Here is a 17,995-nt window from a genome sequence, read left to right on the forward strand (position 1 = left end):
GACCCAGGTAGTGTACGCTGCAGTGGAGCAATATTGAATCTCACAGGGGAAACTGGAGGGTTCCTGCCGGGGGCAGGTAGGATGCAAAATAATATTGGGGCAATCAGGAATATGGAGAGAAAGAAGGGTGAATTCAGGGCAGGTGTAATCCACATCATGGCAGGGCATGGCTTTCAACGGACTCATTTTCAAGTGGTCGATGCCTTCATAAAATAATAGGGCAGATGTCACAAGTTCATTTGTGTAGACATATAAGCTTGTGCCCTGTGGAAGAAAGTGAAAATTACAGAACAAGTGCGCGGTCAGCAGACCCCGTGAAGTTGAATTTGCCACACACAGTAACTATGTCAAGTGCACTCGAGCAAGTAGTAGATTGACTAGGAATGATTTTTATTTCTATTTTTTACACAAGCCTTGGCTTATTTTTTTTGCTCTAATATAAACTTGTAAAGGGCTTGAAGGAAAAAGGGGAGGAAGGCCATCTTCTGTCAGATAGCCCTACGCTTTCGGAAATGCCCCATTTGTTCTTGGCGGGTTGTTCTTCTGCAGCCGTGGGAAGGGTTGCCCTGTCTGTCCCATGCACGCCTTGTGTCGGAGCTCTCAAGAGTGAATTGCAGTGAAGGTAGGCTTGTTGTTGAGTTTCAGTTGCTTTTCAGGTGATGCCATGTATGTTTTGTTGCCCTCTGCTGAAGAGGAAATTGAAACAATCCTTTCCTTTCAAATACGTTGCTGAAAATATAGTTCAACCCTGAGAAGGTGGTATCATGGGCGGCTGCTTCTGCTTTCCCAGTGATTCCAGGTTATATTTTCACAGTTCGGAAGTAAAAATAGCGATTACGTTTTCCTTCTCTTTTTTTCTGTCTGAAATGCAACTTCAGGCTGGATTTTAAATGCAGCCAGGCTTCTTACTCATAGTGTCCTGGTTAGGAGGACACCAGCAGTAATGCTGAGCGCACCGTACCAGCCGGAGCAAGCCACTTGTTTTTTTCCAAGCTGCATCGGTTCTAAGTTTACAGAAATTAAATGTATGTGTCTAATGTGAGAACCGACATGCTCAAAACATACCTGCTTCATATATTTGGAATCAGGTTACATAATAAATCACCGTTTTTAATGTCATGCTTTATGGGCCGCCTCACATAGTAATCTACCTTTTTCAACTCCTGCTGATTTGAGTAAAATCTGAACTGCTTAGGAAGAAATGAAAAGATGCATGAATTGTTTGAGATAAATGCATTTATTCACTGGAATTCCAGTGTGCTTGGTCTTGTCACAGGTTCCACTAAGGCTTTTTGTAACAGGCAGATGGGAGGAGGAGATAATTGTTCTTAAAAAAAAAAAAAAAAAAAAAAAAAAAAAAAAAAAAGGGAAACAAAAGAGATCTACAAAAATCCCAAAGAACTTCTGTTAAAGTTTTTCTGAAAGATAGCACTTCCAGTACAGGTGCAGTTAGCAGCAAAATTGCAGACCCTATTTTTGGGGAGTTGAGGTGGACAGGAATGAACGAGGCGGTGAAGCCCCCGTGTTTATAAACACCGTCTGCTGTAAGCGAGTTTTCCTCGTGTGGATTTGCTGGGAAATCCTTCTTGATCCTTCCCCCCCGGTACCGATGATGCGCTCCCGGCCTCCCGCCAGCGCCGGGTCAGCAGCGAGCCCAGCGAGGGGGCTGGCACTCATGCCGAGGGCATCCCTGGCCAATGTCACCAGCCCTACACAGCTCTGCGGCGGCCTGGCCCTGACCCGCAATGTTAGATACGTGTCGTGGTTTGGGCCTGGTTGGCAGCCAACCACAATGCAGCAGCTCTCTCTCCCTTCCCCTCCGGCAATGAGAAGGGACAGAGAGCCAGGCTTGGGGTTCGAGATAGGACTGGGATGGGGGAAAATCCCCCTTTTATGATCACGAGCAAAAGGCAGACTCGTTAGGGGAAGAAAAAAGAACATACATTTATTACAGACACTAGCAACACGTAACAGAGCAGGACAGTGAGAAGCATTGCCACATCTTGAGAACACCTTCCCCCCACCCCTCCCTTCTTCCCGGGCTCAGCTCTGCTCCCGATATCTCTACCTCCTCCCCCAGGGGCGCAGGGGCAGGGAATGGGGGGTGCAGGCAGCGCTGCCACTTCCCCTCTCTTCGGTGGGGGGAGCTGCTGGAACTTCTCCCCCTGCTCCATCGTGGTCCCCCTCTCACAGGAGACAGTCCTCCACAAACTTTCTCTGACTTGAATTCCTCCCATGGGCCGCAGCGTTCCCCACACTGCTCCGTCATGGGTCACTAACTTCCTCTGACTGGATTCTCTCTCACGGCTGCAGCCCTTCCCGAGCTGCTCCGGCGTGGGACACCCCCCCATGCTGCAATCCTCCCAGCGCTGAATTACAGCAGCGGGGCTGCCTTTTCCCATGAGACCCCGGCCTTCTTCGGGCACAGCACCTTGATCAGATAGGCGAAAAGCACAGGCCATAAATCAGTGTCTGCTCCACCGTAGATCTCCCTGGGTGGCAGGGGGGGGCCGCCCTGCCGTCTCCCCACAGGATACAGGGGGGTCTCTGCTCCGGCACACCTCCCCCCTCCTTTCTTCCTCCGTTCCCCCACTGACCTTGGTGTTCACGCAGCTGCCCCAACTCCCCCTCACCAGTCCCACTGCTCCTCACCACGTCCCTTCTTAAATACGTTCTGGCAGAGGCGCAGCTGATGGGCTCAGTTTTGGTGCAGAGGTGGAGCTGACTTGGAGCCGGGGGAGCTTCGAGAAGCTTCTCCCAGGGGGCCGCCCTGATAGCCCCCTCCCCTGCCACCAAAACCCCCCCACTCACTCAAACCCCGGACAACACGCTTCTGCTATAGCTCTGTGCCTGGGATGGAGCAGTACCTGCCTTCTTGTGCAGGCTGCTCTTTTTTTTTTTTTTTTTTTTTGTCCCCCCTTCAATTCTACATTAATTCTTCAAAGCATTTCTGCTGTTGTAAAGCAGGCTTTGCAGCGCACGTGAGTCTGGAGGAGACAGTTTTTCCTTGTAGTATGGAAACATTAAAGGTGTTCGGGCTCACAGTGGTGCAGCAGAACATGTTTTCAAATTTAATCACTCAGTGGTGAAAACAACGACTGAGAGGAAAATAGGACAGAAAACTTTTATTAGTGTGTGTCACCTAAACTTCACATACAATTTGCCTAATGGTATTTATTTTTATATACAAGTCCTTATAGATTGCTGCAAGATATTGACCTCTCAATAATGTTGACTTCTGTAAACAAATACGTTAGGGAATCATTTGAATGTTTATATTTGCAGAATCTTGGTTCAGGCTCTTAAAAATAGGTGGATGTATATAACGTTAGTTTTAATATAAAGATTCATACAAAGAGATATGATTTTCAAATACTCAAATGGGTCAGTGCTGTGTCTATGTACCTATATGTATATACATATATGTATAGATCTGTACATGTATATATGTACACATATATACATATGTGTACATGTCTATATGTATAGATGAAGAGCTGCTTTCTCTGAGGCTAGAGGCATTTATTTTCCTTGAAGCCTAGAATCTGGAATTAAAACTGACTTCATTTGTCACCTTGGAAGATGAAAATTTGCTGCAACATGCAGATGGAACGTGTGTATATACTATGGTGCTTATGGAAACAAATTGCTATGCTTCTAGTGTAGCTTTGTGTCTATTCTTTGCTATCCTATGCTTTTTTTCCTGTTTCATTTACAGACAATATTTCCATGTTAAATAAAAAATTAATAAATATACGGGACCAAATAATGTTTTAACTTACAGTTTTATGCATGTAGTTGTAGTTATAGTAAACCTTGTTTTTCTCAGGGTCTCTCCATTTGACTATTGATATTATTGGCAGTACATTTTTGAGTAGTTTATTAAAGACCTATTTATGAGTAATAGAAGTTGTATTGCTGTTATAAGTTTTACTTTATAGATTACCATGAAGTATTTTCAGAATTTCTGCTTTCTTTCAACAACCTGTTCAAAAACCATTTCGTCTTTTTTCAATATGAAGGAAAAAAAAAAAAAAAAAATAAAGGTACTTGTCCAAGGAGAGGGAAGACAATTTTCAATCTTAGTTTCCTGAAAAAGTTAAATTCAACTCATGGTAGGGTGAGTCTGGAATTAACCTAAGGAACAAAAAGTCCAGTCTTATCTGCTATCAGAAAACTGCTTTAATACATTTCAGGTACTGATCTTGTCTCATCTTCAAACTGGCTGAATTTGTCTTACATACTCCTGTGGAAAACTATATTCCCCCAAGACAGATCTTTGAGTAATTCTGCATCGTTTGCCTCCCACTCAGCTTTAGTTTAACACCACTGCTTTTCTCTTGTCTGGTCTGTTTTATACACACTGTTCAAATCTTGCGCTGTTTCCCAGTTTACTTTTTAAGCTATTAACTTGGCAATGACATCTGTTAATGGGTTAAATGCCTGATGGAATTCCAGAAATATTAGATCTACATTTCCATTTGTACTCTTTGAGGGAAATTTACCATTTTATCTGCTGTGCAAAACCTTAATAAAATCAAGTGCATTTATTTTTTTTCCTGTTGACCATAACAATTCAAATTATTATCAAATTTTTAACTTTGGAAGTAATCTTAGGCTCGATTTGTGGTTGGTTTAGTTTCCTTCCCCCCTTTCTTAAATAGGTACAATACTTCATAATGTCTGTTTAGAAAGTTCCATCCCCAGCTTGATAGATTAATAAAATCTGTGATTATCATAGTTATTTCAGTTTTGTACCAGAGAGTATATAGTTCATCATGGGAAGTATAGTATACTGTATTCTTTGAATTCTCCTTACCACGATCCCTCTGTGGAACATAATTCTTATTGAGAACAGGCCAGATGATACAATTTTTGGCTCTATATAGATCACTTTTATTCCAGTCCCATCCTACCTGCAGTGTTGTCCGGTATTGCAGTCAGAGCTATATAGTTGTCCTGTACAGTTTTGTGTTGGACCACAACACAAGGAATTGTTGAAATTGTTTGACTGCTAGAGATTCTTAAAACTTGATCAGTGGGTCTTTTCATGTTTTCTTTATAGACTTTTTCGTTACTCATCATATTCTTTAAAATGGAAAAACATTAAGATGTGGGCACAATTTTTAACAATTGAAGACTGGTGATACCTCCCAACCAGAGCTCATTGACCCTGCTTTGAGTAGGGGTCTGGACTAGGTGATTGGGATCAAAAGTCATGTCTCTGCTTTTGACACTGCCTGCCCATAAGCTAGCTTGCAAATACTGTCTTCCTCAAAATGGCCACAAAACACATTACTTTCTTAATTGTTTTCAACTATGAGCTGTAGCATTTCTATAATGTGAGAAATTAATTTTATCAAGTCAACAGATTTTATGTGATTCATATTCAAGGAGGGGGAAAAAAAAAAATCAGTCTCCTCTCTTTTCATATTAGATCTGTTTTGCCTGTGAAAACAGATTTAGCTTTTTGATTGGACTACTTCCGAGATGCACTGAAAAAGTAATATGAAATTTTCAATTTTACAGTCAGCTTTTAAACCTAGAAGAAGATATTTAAAGAAAAAGAAGTTGCAGAGTTAGTGAAATGATGGGATAACTCAGTTGAGAACCCCTCAGAAGTAATTTACTGTAATTAGAGAAAAGAAAGCTAAAATAAATGCAAAGCTGGTTACTTTTATGTATATGTAATATTTCTGATGATGGAACATGTGAATAGGATGGGCGTGGAGGGAAAAATATTACTTAGTGGCATGAGCTGTAGTGAAAAATAACTGGATTTGGGATCTGCCAGCCATGGGGAAGAAAGAATTTTAATGAATTGTTTTGAAGAAGTGCCGTTGAGGCATCCTAGGGAGGGATTTGCATGGGTGGCCAAGAACTTAATTTTCCTACAGTTCAGGAACCTTTTCACCAAAACAAAGGGCTTTTTAAAATCTTATCTACCAATGTAAAGCTCAGCTAGTTGAGATCTGTCTTTCGTTTCCCTTGTCTGCTCTTTCAGCAGAGTCAGCAGAGAAAATTCGGGCTTTTATTTAACCTAATATAGCTTAACATCTTTCTGCATAATTATACGGACTTTCTAGAAAGTACTGGATGGCCCCTTGAGCAGAATGAAGATCAGTGCCCTATCTTACAACTTTTATAATTTTAAATGCTTGGAGGCTCTAATAGGCAGAATTTGGTTTTATCGAGCAAGACATCTCAGCAGTTGAATTCTTCTATTGAGAGGTTCTGAGATATCACCTCAGTGATACCCTAACTGGTAGACTAACTGATCTCTTCAATTTTTGCAAATGATAAAAGTGCATAGCTAAGCCTCCTGTATTTTTTTTTTGAACGCAACGTGAGAACCTGTAATATTTGTGAAGTCACTGCTCTAGTATATGAGGATGAGATTTCCATTGGAAGATTTTGCAATAATTAAGTTACAAGCAGCTTTCACTACTGATCCAATTTATTCTCCGCTCCAGTCTCGCCAATTTGTGGAGAGAAAGATGGTCTTTGTTCAGCTTAAAGGAACAATAATATGGAAATTCAGGGGTATGCTTTTGTTTTTTTGTTGTAAGTATCAGTGGGATTGCCCAAAACAGGAGTAAGAGAGCTGAAGTGTAACAAGGTTTAGGAAACAAATCTGCCATTCAGCTGTAGCAAAATCAGCTGCATGATAATAGGTGCAGACAAGGAATTCCGTATTTGTTTCAGTATGCAGACAGTGAGCAATAGCTAGGTTCCAGAAAAGCCAAATGGAAGAAAGAAGTTGTGAGTAGAACTTTCAAGAGCAACTGTGCACTTGTCTTTTGATCTGATCTGATTTTCAGTCTAACTCTTACTACTGGTGCAGCCCTCACCTGGCTGGCAGGCCTTAAAGCACAAATCTGTGCACGCAGGAACAGGGAATCACATTGCCAAAGTTCTCCTGCAAAGTTTTAACTCGGCGTTGAAATGTGTAGGTTATGTACATATACCAAGATGAAAAGATTCAATATTTAACTATCATGTGAAACTTCACGTTCTGGATGTAGAAAGGTGATTTCATCCTTTTGTTAACAACACAAAATTTCAAAGGGTTGTTTTTGTTGTCAAGTAACTTCCACAACATTTTATATTCTAATAGTCTGCTAAGAATAAAGAGGATTCAAAATATTACTGCTTTCCATATTACCAATGTGATATGGGGAGGATGATTTTCTTCAAGCTTTTACAAAGATATTCTCTTACTCTTTAGGAATATTCTTCTTAATACCCACATACTATTTTTAAAAATAGATTTATAATGTATTTCTTACAGCTGTCTTTACCAAATGTCTGACTTATGAGCCTGCTTTTACATGCATAGTGTCTCCTGTGTTGTATTTCTTTAGTCATTGGTAGGCAATGAATAATGGAACAAATATTATTTTCTTAGGGAACTGATTCTCGTTTTCCCCTCTGCGCCTTAGTGGTGGAAAAAGCCAGAATAAAAAGACTGTGCTTACAGCAAAGCTCCAAATCTGTCTAAAGGTTACATTTATTTTTTGTCAGCTTGCATTAATATAATTTTAGTCATTTTCAGTAATGAATGTGTGATTAAAGGTTATCCATATAGCTAAATAGCTGTTATTACCATGTGCCATTTTAGTTACTTGGATATTTTGTCAACTCTGCATACAAACAGACAGTTTACAAATAAGAATTTTCACTCCCATAGTTAAAATCATAAATCAATAGCAATTGTTCAGGGGTTGATCCAGCTGCTTATCACCCACCTACTAAGCCAAATTACCTTTACATTCATCCAGAATTTTAGGTTAGAAAGTAGTTCTCTGCTGCCTTTACGTTCATCCACTGAAATGTAAATTTAAGACTCATCGTTTCGTGCATATGTGATCCTTGGTCCTGCCTGCTTCTAGAACAACAGAGTTTCTCCATTTCTTGCTGGTTCTGGTGGTACAAGGTATTAATTTATTCAGTTGTGCGTATACAGCTTTATGTAACTATCACCAAGTTTCCATCATCACAGTTGAAGATCATTTCAAATACAGAACTGGAGGGACCGTCCAGTTCCTCGAAGCTGAAACTATCATCAGCTCTTTCTAATAAACTTATCAAACAGCCTTCTAAGAACAGGCATGGGTTTGCCACCTCAACTCAAATTGGATGGGGATGGTTGCTTCCATGATGTTTTAGTACCTTTTTTAACTTCACAGCAAAAATTTCAACAACTGGTTTGAACATGTTTATTCTTGTCCCACCTGTATACATCCTCTGTTTCTTTTTGTCCTGTCATTTAGCCTTGCTACATTATAAAAGCCAGTTGCGATCCCTTCTCAGACTTCAGTTGTCTCATCTAAACTCACCAAACTCTTCTAACTTCATCTTTTATTAATTTTTATTTTCTCTCTTACAAAATTTAGAAATAGCTACACAAATTCTCAACAGCAGAACACCAAAGGAGTATCCCGCATGCCTTGCCACGACATTATGTCCAGGACTTTACTTTGAAGTTAGCCCAGATTTAAGTGGAGACTGAAGCAAATGATGCCCAGAGGTCATTCCAACCTAAATTATTCTATGATTATTCCCCTTCCATCTCAACAGAAAATAATTTGTTCAACACATCTGTTAAACTTGACTTTTTAAATGTACACCTCAAATTGTTTATCCAATCCTCCCTTAAAAAGGATCAACAAAATCTCTCCTGCTCCTTGCAGAATCTTCCCCTGTTTCATGGCAATGTTTCATCTCCACACATCTGGTGGAAAATACAGAAATAAAAGACAACATGTAAGGAAGAGATGACTACCATGCAGTCTCTTCGATGTCGAAATTCAGACCACATGTTAACGTTAAGAATATCCTTTGTTAGTTACAGGGGACTTCCCACCACTCTGTAGGCACAGCAGGAGGTTGTTCCTGGCCCAAACAGGCATAAGCTGCAGGAAAGGGAACGGCAGAATCATCAGCCAAGTGAAAAGAAGAACCATGCTGGCTCTGTGTTTTCTTCTGTAGGAAGGGAGAATGAATGGAAAGAAAAGGAGAGAGTTGTTTACATGGGCTGAGGCGAAGGTGAAGATCCCTGAAGGGGTTTCTTGGAAGGAGCTGAGTGAAGCTAATGTGAGGAGGCTGTAGGGGAGGGGAACTGGGAAGGGCTGTGATGCACGATTTCACACGGTGACAGGCTGTGTGTGCGTTGGGAGTTTCCTGCGTGGAATGCGCTTTCTTCAAGGTAGAAGCCGTCTGGCTTCTGTCTGCATCGTTTCCCTGAGGAAGTGCTGGACTCACAATGAATCATCCCTCAAAACCTAGAGAAAGTCACTTTTTTATTAGTGATCAAGGACAACACAGAACAAATACCGTAGCTGAAATAATCATATAAAAGTGTGGTCGTACGTAAAATAATTTACCTAAAACAACGGTCAGCATGAGGCGCTGGGCTTGATCAGCAAGCATGAAGTCTTGTGCAGAAGGAGGGTGCCCTTGTGCCCTTTGTCAGCAATGAGAAGAGGAGAAGCTTCATGTTACTAGTGAGGTTTTACCTGCTCTAGAAGTTAGCTTTGCCAGGAAGAAATTCTGCAGTATCTTCACGTACAGAAGTGGGTTTCCTTAGAGGAATTTTATTTATATCGCACCATATTTCTTCAGAAATGAATGTTCTGGTACTAAAGACCAGAACCAAAAAGGTACTGAAAAAGTGCGTTGTAATGCTTATTTTTAGGTGAGTGTCTCCATGCATCCATGGTTTGGGTTGAGTTCCTATAGGGCTCATACAGTGCATAGGGAACTGTGTTCCTCAGGACAGTATAGAACTCAATTCACTGAATATTTCTTACCCAACGTCAACGTATTGGGCAGGATGTTTAAGGTACCTTATTCAATCTCACCTCTGGATCTTGAGTAACGTTTTTCTGCCTCACTGGAAAACTGTCTTACCTCCTGTGCATGTTACTATCTCACACCCTTTCTCTGAAGCCATCATTCAAAATTTGGTGCAAAGAGAAGGTTGGTTGCCGTGGTGTCATCTTTTATAATGGAGTTCCTTAAATACTGTGTTGTTTTCTATATAGGATTGAGGTTTCATAGGAAAGATAGGGAACAGCCTGATGGTGGCACTCAACTTAGATATTGCTTTGATTTCTCACAATTGAATCAAACAGGATTATATCTAGTTCTATCACATTGTGCACAAGTGCTTTAATAACTGGACTATTGGGGTAAGAGAGAGGAGGAAAAGACGAAACTAGACTTCATTTTATCTTTCAGGGTGTTGTATTGTGTCCTTTAAAACATGACAACCATTACCATATTTTCTGTGCAATGTTGTCTATAGGACATGCTTGAAGAATACATTTTTACAGGTACTATTCCGTTCCATTCCATCTATTCTATTCTATTCTATTCTATTCTATTCTATTCTATTCTATTCTATTCTATTCTATTCTATTCTATTCTATTCTATTCTATTCTATTCTATTCTATTCCATTCCATTCCATTCCATTCCATTCCATTCCATTCCATTCCATTCCATTCCATTCCATTCTATTCCATTCTATTCCATTCTATTCTATTCTATTCTATTCTATTCTATTCTATTCTATTCTATTCTATTCTATTCTATTCTATTCTATTCTATTCTATTCTATTCTATTCTATTACATTTCATTCCATTCCATTCCATTCCATTCCATTCTATTATTCTATGCTATTCTAAATGTGTTCCTGTTGAAGTAGTTCAGTTTTGAAGGTGAGCTTCTTTCTCAAATAAAAGTAGGTTTGAAGTGAACAGGAAGAACTAACATTATCACCATAGCAGAAATTCAGCCCTGGGCTAATTCTTTCTTTTTGTAAACCATCACCCTTTTTCTTAATTAATTAATTAAAACTAGAAAATAAAGCAATTTTATTTTATTTTAGCTTCTCTAAATCAAAATAAAAGAATGGTTGTATTCACCCAGAGTTCGGGTCTATCTATCCCAGTATTCTGTCTGGGATACATAGGGGTCGGAAATGGGCACCGAGGGAAGAGTGAGAATAGGGTGATCATATCATACTTGTTTCCCTAATGCTGTCCTTGCTTCCAAGTTTACACTTAAATAAAATACATGAAGTATTCACATGTGTTGCCCTGCAAATTCTTTTCCTTGGGATAGCAGAGCTTCGCAGGCTCCTGCTGTGAAAGCATTCTCTCTTTTCGCTGTCACACCAGTAACTATCTGCAGAAATGAACCTAAAGGAAACTGGCTGGTATTGCAAGCTAAGTAACAAGTGTTTTGCTTCTAGGTGGGTAAGTTAAGTCAAAACTTCAGTAAAAGTTTTGTGTGGGTTGATATGTGTGAAATTAATTCCGTTTAAAAAAAAATGCTATAATTGATACTCTTCTTGACCATTTCGGGAGTGATGGTCGGAAACTACGGAGAAAGAAACTGTATTATGCTCTCTATTAAACAGCATCTTTTGCTGCCAGCTTTGCAAGCACTTGAGCAGTGCACGGTGTGGAATACAAGACTGCTGCTGGCTTTCTGTGCATGCTCTGTACTTAAATAGTGCTCTTAGCAGCGTAGCACACTGAACATTAAACCACATTTAAATAAGAAGAAATAGAACAGTTATTATTAAGCACAATCAGTATAGGAAAATTGGATATACATAGGACTGGAGCAGTTAAAAAGTTGCTTTTAAAGGAAAATGGTGTCTGCGAGTATTATATGCAGAGGAAAGTATCGATCTTGGGACCTTTTTGAAAATTGGCTGTGAATATTTCCCTGCATCGTTGGAAAGAAGCACAAAACATTCAGAGCACAGCAACAAAGTTCTGCTATGGATTCTGTAAAACCTAGGGAATAACAATAGTTTGTCTGGGAAAAAAAAAAAAAAGAGAATTCTCTTTCCCTGTAGGAATTTGTATCAAGGCTTTTCTAATAAAGGTGGACATTAACCACCTGAATGGTTTTCTGGCATCTACAGCTAAGAAGAACTGTGTAGTAATTTTAAAAGTCAGTTTGAATTCGCAGGGTACAAAAGAACAGCCATCAGTAAAATATGTGTGGAATTGTGTGGAGGGGGGTGTGTTGTTTCTTTATTTTGCTTTGTTGGGTTGTTTTACCTTTCCCAGAATCATTGTAGGGGGTTGGATTAGGTTTGCTGGAACATCAAAAGGACTTCTTGATAGAGTAGCCAAGTTGATGCTACAGCTGACTAATAGAGTGCAATTAAATATTTGAGAGAGGTTACTGTGTCACATCTATAAAAGTTACTACTGAAGTCAGAGATTTTGATGTAATTTTAAGGTGAGCAACAACAAAAAATTGCCTTTGAAGGTTGATCTTTTCTATGGCAATTTGCTGAGGTGGTGGTGCTTTTTCATGGGATTATTTAATGTCAAATTTTTTCTTCGGTCTTTTTTTTTTTCCCAAAAAAATAGTTGATACTGAAGATTGTTCACTATTTTGCAGATAACCTGAAGTGTACTGCTGATTTAAAATCTGCTTCTGCTTTGCTTGAGATGGAATATTAGTTTCTCAACCTCATTGCTTTTTGTGAAATGATTCTGAATCCTTTTTCTTTCACCTTCCACAACCAGAATATCAATCTAAAAATCAGTGAGGTAGTATCTGCCTGTAATTACATACAGCGATGTTTGTGTGGCTCCACTGCAGAAATAACTGAAAAGAACATGTGCTGATACAACTCTGCAGAAATCTTTTCCTAGCTGTTCTATAGAAGAGTTAGATATAATTTCATTAATTGTTTTAGAAAACAACAAAAAGAAATACTTTTGTGTAACAGGTAGCTATAGCACTTTCTCCAAAAATGAACGACAACTGTAAAATTAATGACTCCACACAAAGAAGAGGCACACAAACATTTCTTGGATAATTAAAGGAATACAAAAGTGTGAGTTTGCCCTGGCAGCCTGGATGCAGGCTCCATGATAGATCAAGAGATGTACCAGAAAGAGGGAATAAAAGAAGACCTAGATCCCTTCTCAGCAAGAACTGTGGTTTTTTTTGTTATGGTATTCTTCCGAGGAACGGTAAGGCACAGGACTTGAATAACCAAATCATATGGCCTGATGTGCATGTGCCCTGGTGTATATTGGTGCACAGGGTAGGAAAAATTAATTTCTACAGGCTGCATAATAAATACTATGCTAGGAGAAGTGTGTGCAGTGTGGTGAACCTCCTCCTTGCACTGGATGGCTCAGAAGCTATCAAGAGGCATTCATGTGAAGGGAGGCAGGTCTCACGTCAGGCCATGTGGTGTCTAAAACTAAACCCAAACAATCCTGCAAGGACCACGGTGACCAGGTGAGTGTGCAAAACGTGTGGTTTAGGCTGGGGGTTGGAGGTAAGTTGCCACGGCCCCACCGTTGTCCCTGCTGCCAGGTCCACGGACACACTCCCAAATTCGAGGAGTTCGGCTGGGTCCAAGGCGCCCGTGCTGCTCCCCGGCGCCTGCTTGGAAACTGAGTTGTTGGGTGTTTGTACAGGCCCCATGGCAATGTTTTATGAGGGGGTCTCAGGCAGTTTTTCTTCGGCCAAAGTGCTCAGCAGCCTTCCCCCCCTCTGCGTTACCCGTCATGAGGGTTCTGGTTATTTTTATAGAAATATGAGGCCCGGCTAGCTCAGTCGGTAGAGCCAGGCTTGGGGTCCGAGATAGGACTGGGATGGGGAAAAATTCCCCTTTATGATCACGAGCAAAAGGCAGACTCGTTAGGGGAAGGAAAAAAAGAACATACATTTATTACAGACACTAACAACATGTAACAGAGTAGGACAGTGAGAAGCATTGACACATCTTGAGAACACCTTCCCCCCACCCCTCCCTCTGAGTGAGTGGGGGGGTTTTTTGGTGGCAGGGGAGGGGGCTATAGGGGCAGCCCCCCCTGTGAGAAGCTTCTCGAAGCTCCCCCTGTGCCACTGACCTTGGTGTTCACACAGCTGCCCCAACTCCCCCTCACCAGTCCCCCTGCTCCTCACCACGTCCCTTCTTAAATACGTTCTGGCAGAGGCGCAGCTGATGGGCTCAGTTTTGGTGCAGAGGTGGAGCTGACTTGGAGCTGGGGGAGCTTCGAGAAGCTTCTCCCAGGGGGACACCCCTATAGCCCCCTCCCCTGCCACCAAAAAAACCCCCCCACGCACTCAAAGCCAGGACACTCATGAGCGTGGTGCGGGAAAGCAGTATTTTGGTGCTACTGTGAGCATTCGTTTGTATGCCACCAAAATTGCTTTTGACTCCCCTAAATTGCGAGGGGAGGTGTTCGGTGGAGAAACGTAGCTCACCTTGTTCTGCTGGTGCTGGCTGCTGCGGGACAGTACTGTTGTCTCCAGAGAGCCCACCTTGTCATCCGATCAAGTCCGTCCTGAAGAGGACACCCACTTCTTGTTTAGCTGTACTTGAGACACAGGAAAAAATAACGAAGCTCCCAAAGGCCCGATTTGTTGCTTGCTTATAGACATCCTGTAGCTCAGACTGGGATTTTTCTATCCATGCCTGAACAGGGATAAACTCGGTGTAAACATATTGCCGGTAGTAGTCAGGCATCCTTTGCTCACCACAGAAACTGCATTTTTGCAACGCTTTGTGCTTCTGACCTTCCCACGCTGTTCAGAGACAGGTAGAGCTCCCTGAGTGCTCTTTTCCTGTGATGTCCCCCAAAACGAGCTCCCTGCAGCCTGCTATGCCCCTTTGCCTCTCGTCCTCCTAGCATGCCAGGTCACACGCAGAAGGTTTCCCGCTACATCGGTGCTTTTATCGCGCGCGCGCAGAAATGGGAACATGTGGGTTCAGCTGGAACCAGGACGAGCCCTCTGTGGATAGTTACTTTGCTCATTCTTGCCTAGGGAAGTAATGCAACTTTTACTGAAATATTTCCTTGCGTAGGTGGTCACTGAAGGTAAAGTTTTAGGCACAGTGTAGTGCATCCTTACAGAAGATAGGTTCATTAGCTTTAAGATGAACATCCAGAACTAAACATGTGACTATTTTTTTTGTTTGTTTATTTGTTCTTTAGCATTATCTTCTCATTCTTAAGTTATCCCTCTTCCGTGGGATTTTCCTTCAATAAATCCTATTTTCCAATGACAGTATAAGTATAGAATAATTAAAGTTTTATGTGGATGAATGGTGACACGGGATTCTTTATATCTCTCAGATAGAATTAAGTAGAATAGTCATCCTATTTGTATTGTAACATTTGAAGTAGCTATAGGATGCAGTGACCACCAATAATGAGAGAAGAATACAGCAAACTAATCATATTCTTCTGGGTTTAGACTAAGGGAGGTAATAATTATACTTGCCTGAGTTCTTAGTGCATTAATATTTTATGCTACTATTTTCTAATACTATACTAATGTAATTCTGGTTAAAATCAACCTCCTCCCTTTTCAGATTCTTACGTTTGGTGCAGGTTTCCATAGTTCAGAACTTCTTAATAAAGTATTTTACTGCTCAGCTTCCTCAGGTGAAGCTGGTAGAGCTTGAAATCTTATATAATGAGGCATAGGAATATGCAGAAAAGTGGGTGATAACGAATTTAAAACCTCTTCTGTAGAAAAACTATAGAGCAGAAAGCTTTATTTCGCTAAACATGCTGAAAAATTTATTAGGGTGTATACTTCTGGTTTGGGTTTTTTTTTTTTGTCTTTTCATGTATTTGATGTGAGTATACTGTCAGTTGTACTGATCTCTTGTGAAGCTGGAAAACAGCTAAAAGAAAAGCACAACAAAAAAAAAAAAAAAAAAAAAAAAAAAAAAAAAGCACTTTATTCACTCAAACAGATTTGGCACAGTTGTGTGACAGCTTAAAGGCTCCCTGCACAGACGTATCAGGTTGCTTCAGTCAGGAATCTTTTTCAGGCCAAAAGAAGGAAAAGCTCATTGTTTTTAAAAAAAAGGTTAATATTTAAAAAAAAAAAAAAAAATGCAGGGTTTCTAAATTTAAACTATGTCTAATTCTATGTCTTAGTTTGGGCTGAAATAGAGTTAATATTCCTTTTTGGGAACTAGAAGAGTGCTGTGTTTTGGATTTAGCTTTGGGGTTGGTACGAGAAGGATGCTGATAGCACACTGATGTTTTCAGCTGCTGCTGAGACTTCAAGGACTCTCCGACTGCCCGTGTCCTGCCCGTGCGCAAGGGCACAGGGAGCAGGGAGGGAGCACGGCCAGAGCACCAGCCCCAAACTGGCCAGTGAAATATTCCATAGCATGGAACTGTATAGAGGAAAATATGGAAATATTCCATAGTCATGGTCACTGTATAGAGGAGGGGTGGGCGGGAAGGGGCTCTCTCCTTCTCTCTCTTTTCTGGGATTGTGATTGCGGGATCTTGATATTTTGGGGGTCGCTGGCCGGGAACGGGCTGGGCATTGGTCAGCGGGTGGGGAGCATCGGTGTGCTCTCAGCATTCTTCCCATACCAACCCCAAAGCTGAATCCAAAACACAGCACTCTTCTAGTTCCCGAAAAGAAACATTAATTCTATTCCAGCCCAAACCAGGACAATAGTGGGAAGTAATGTATTGCTTATTATGGATGACACGAATTCCAGAAAGGAAGATCACTCTCAGGGCCCGGTGTGTCAGCTGAAGCTACAGTTGTTTAGTGATTTTGAAAATCAGGCGAAAAGAAGTTCAAAATGGAAAAAGTAATATTTCAAAAGAAGCCACTGTCACTCATCACCACCCACTAGGGCTCCATTTAACAAGGTAATTTAAATTAATTACTTCCAGTTTAGCACTTTACCATTATCATTTGCCAGAAGACTCTTGCTGTGTTTATCTTCAATATTATTAACTTCATTGGTCATGAATACACGCATTTTAGCTGAGTGTCTCATTGAAGGGCTACCTTCTTAATCTATGAAATCTCACTACAGTGAGTCAATATAAACCACAGATGGTAGATATTTGGAAATTCGTGGTGGTGTATAGAGTTGAATTTGTCAGCTTAACACTTCTGATGCCAACTAGAAATTGAAAGTCGTCCTTTTAGAACTATTTGCGTGTAAATTAGGCAATTATCCTTCTTTTTTAGCACTATCAAATCTGATAAATATTTAACGCACCTTCTCTTCCTTTAAAAAGAGACCTCCAAAAAGAAGTAGTTAATTTTATTTGCGTATTCTTGTTCAGAACGTAGATACTAGGAGTTATAGTCACATATTCATAAGAGATCCAGCATCTGTTGGGAAAAGGGAAAACAATTCAAGATTTACAGTCCATTTACTCATTAAAAAGAGCATTTATTCTCAACATCAGGAAGAAAAAAATTTACAGTTTGAAAAGTTAAAATAATTTGTGTCTTTGTTTTTCTTTTACTGATGGATGCGACAGATGATTTTGTTCTCCCCTATAAATATCTTGTAAAAATGCACGGAAAAATTATTTAATCATGACTATAATAATCAGTTCCCTGTTATCAAAAGAATGATTATTACCGAGTAACTGCAATCCTTTTTGTATTCTTGGCATGTGAGAAAGACCTATATTGAAGCATAAACAGATCATGCCTTGGAGGAAAGTGTACTTATTGCCTAATTGAACATATCATTCATTTTATCATTCGAATACATAATTTATTTTATAGAAAAAGCCCTACCTAACCCATCCCATCCCTGGTGTGCATGCTCGTTATTTTAAAAATGAGACCATTGCTTCCATTGCTTAAGTGCTTTTACGTGGAAGCACAAACATATCTGAATTTATTCTCTTGTGTAGGCCAAATGAATTAACTTAGCTGCACATTTGAGTAATAGAAAAAAGTCACATGATGATCAGTAGAACCAGGAATCATACTCATAATTTCTTTTAGAAATCACATGTAACTGCTCACTTGAGAAAGCAACTTCAAACTTTCTCCATAAAAATGGAAAATCAGACAAATAGAAGGATGCAAAAAAGTTGCAAAATGTTAATGTTTTTGCTTTGAAATAGTGTAATTTGTATATCAAGACTAAGAGACCAGTTTCTATACATATTTTTTAAATTACTTAATTAGGAAATTAAGACACTTC

At 40.3% G+C, this 17,995-nt stretch overlaps 1 protein-coding gene across 11 annotated transcripts in view; it reads left to right on the forward strand.

Annotated features, from left to right (window-relative positions):
- CTNND2 (catenin delta 2) overlaps positions 1–17,995 on the forward strand; it is a 699,957-nt gene that overhangs the window by 357,544 nt on the left and 324,418 nt on the right. The gene's annotated exons all lie outside the window — the stretch shown is intronic.

This window comes from Tyto alba, unplaced genomic scaffold (assembly GCF_018691265.1).
Source record: "Tyto alba isolate M040663 unplaced genomic scaffold, T.alba_DEE_v4.0 Super-Scaffold_48, whole genome shotgun sequence".
NCBI lineage: Eukaryota > Metazoa > Chordata > Aves > Strigiformes > Tytonidae > Tyto > Tyto alba.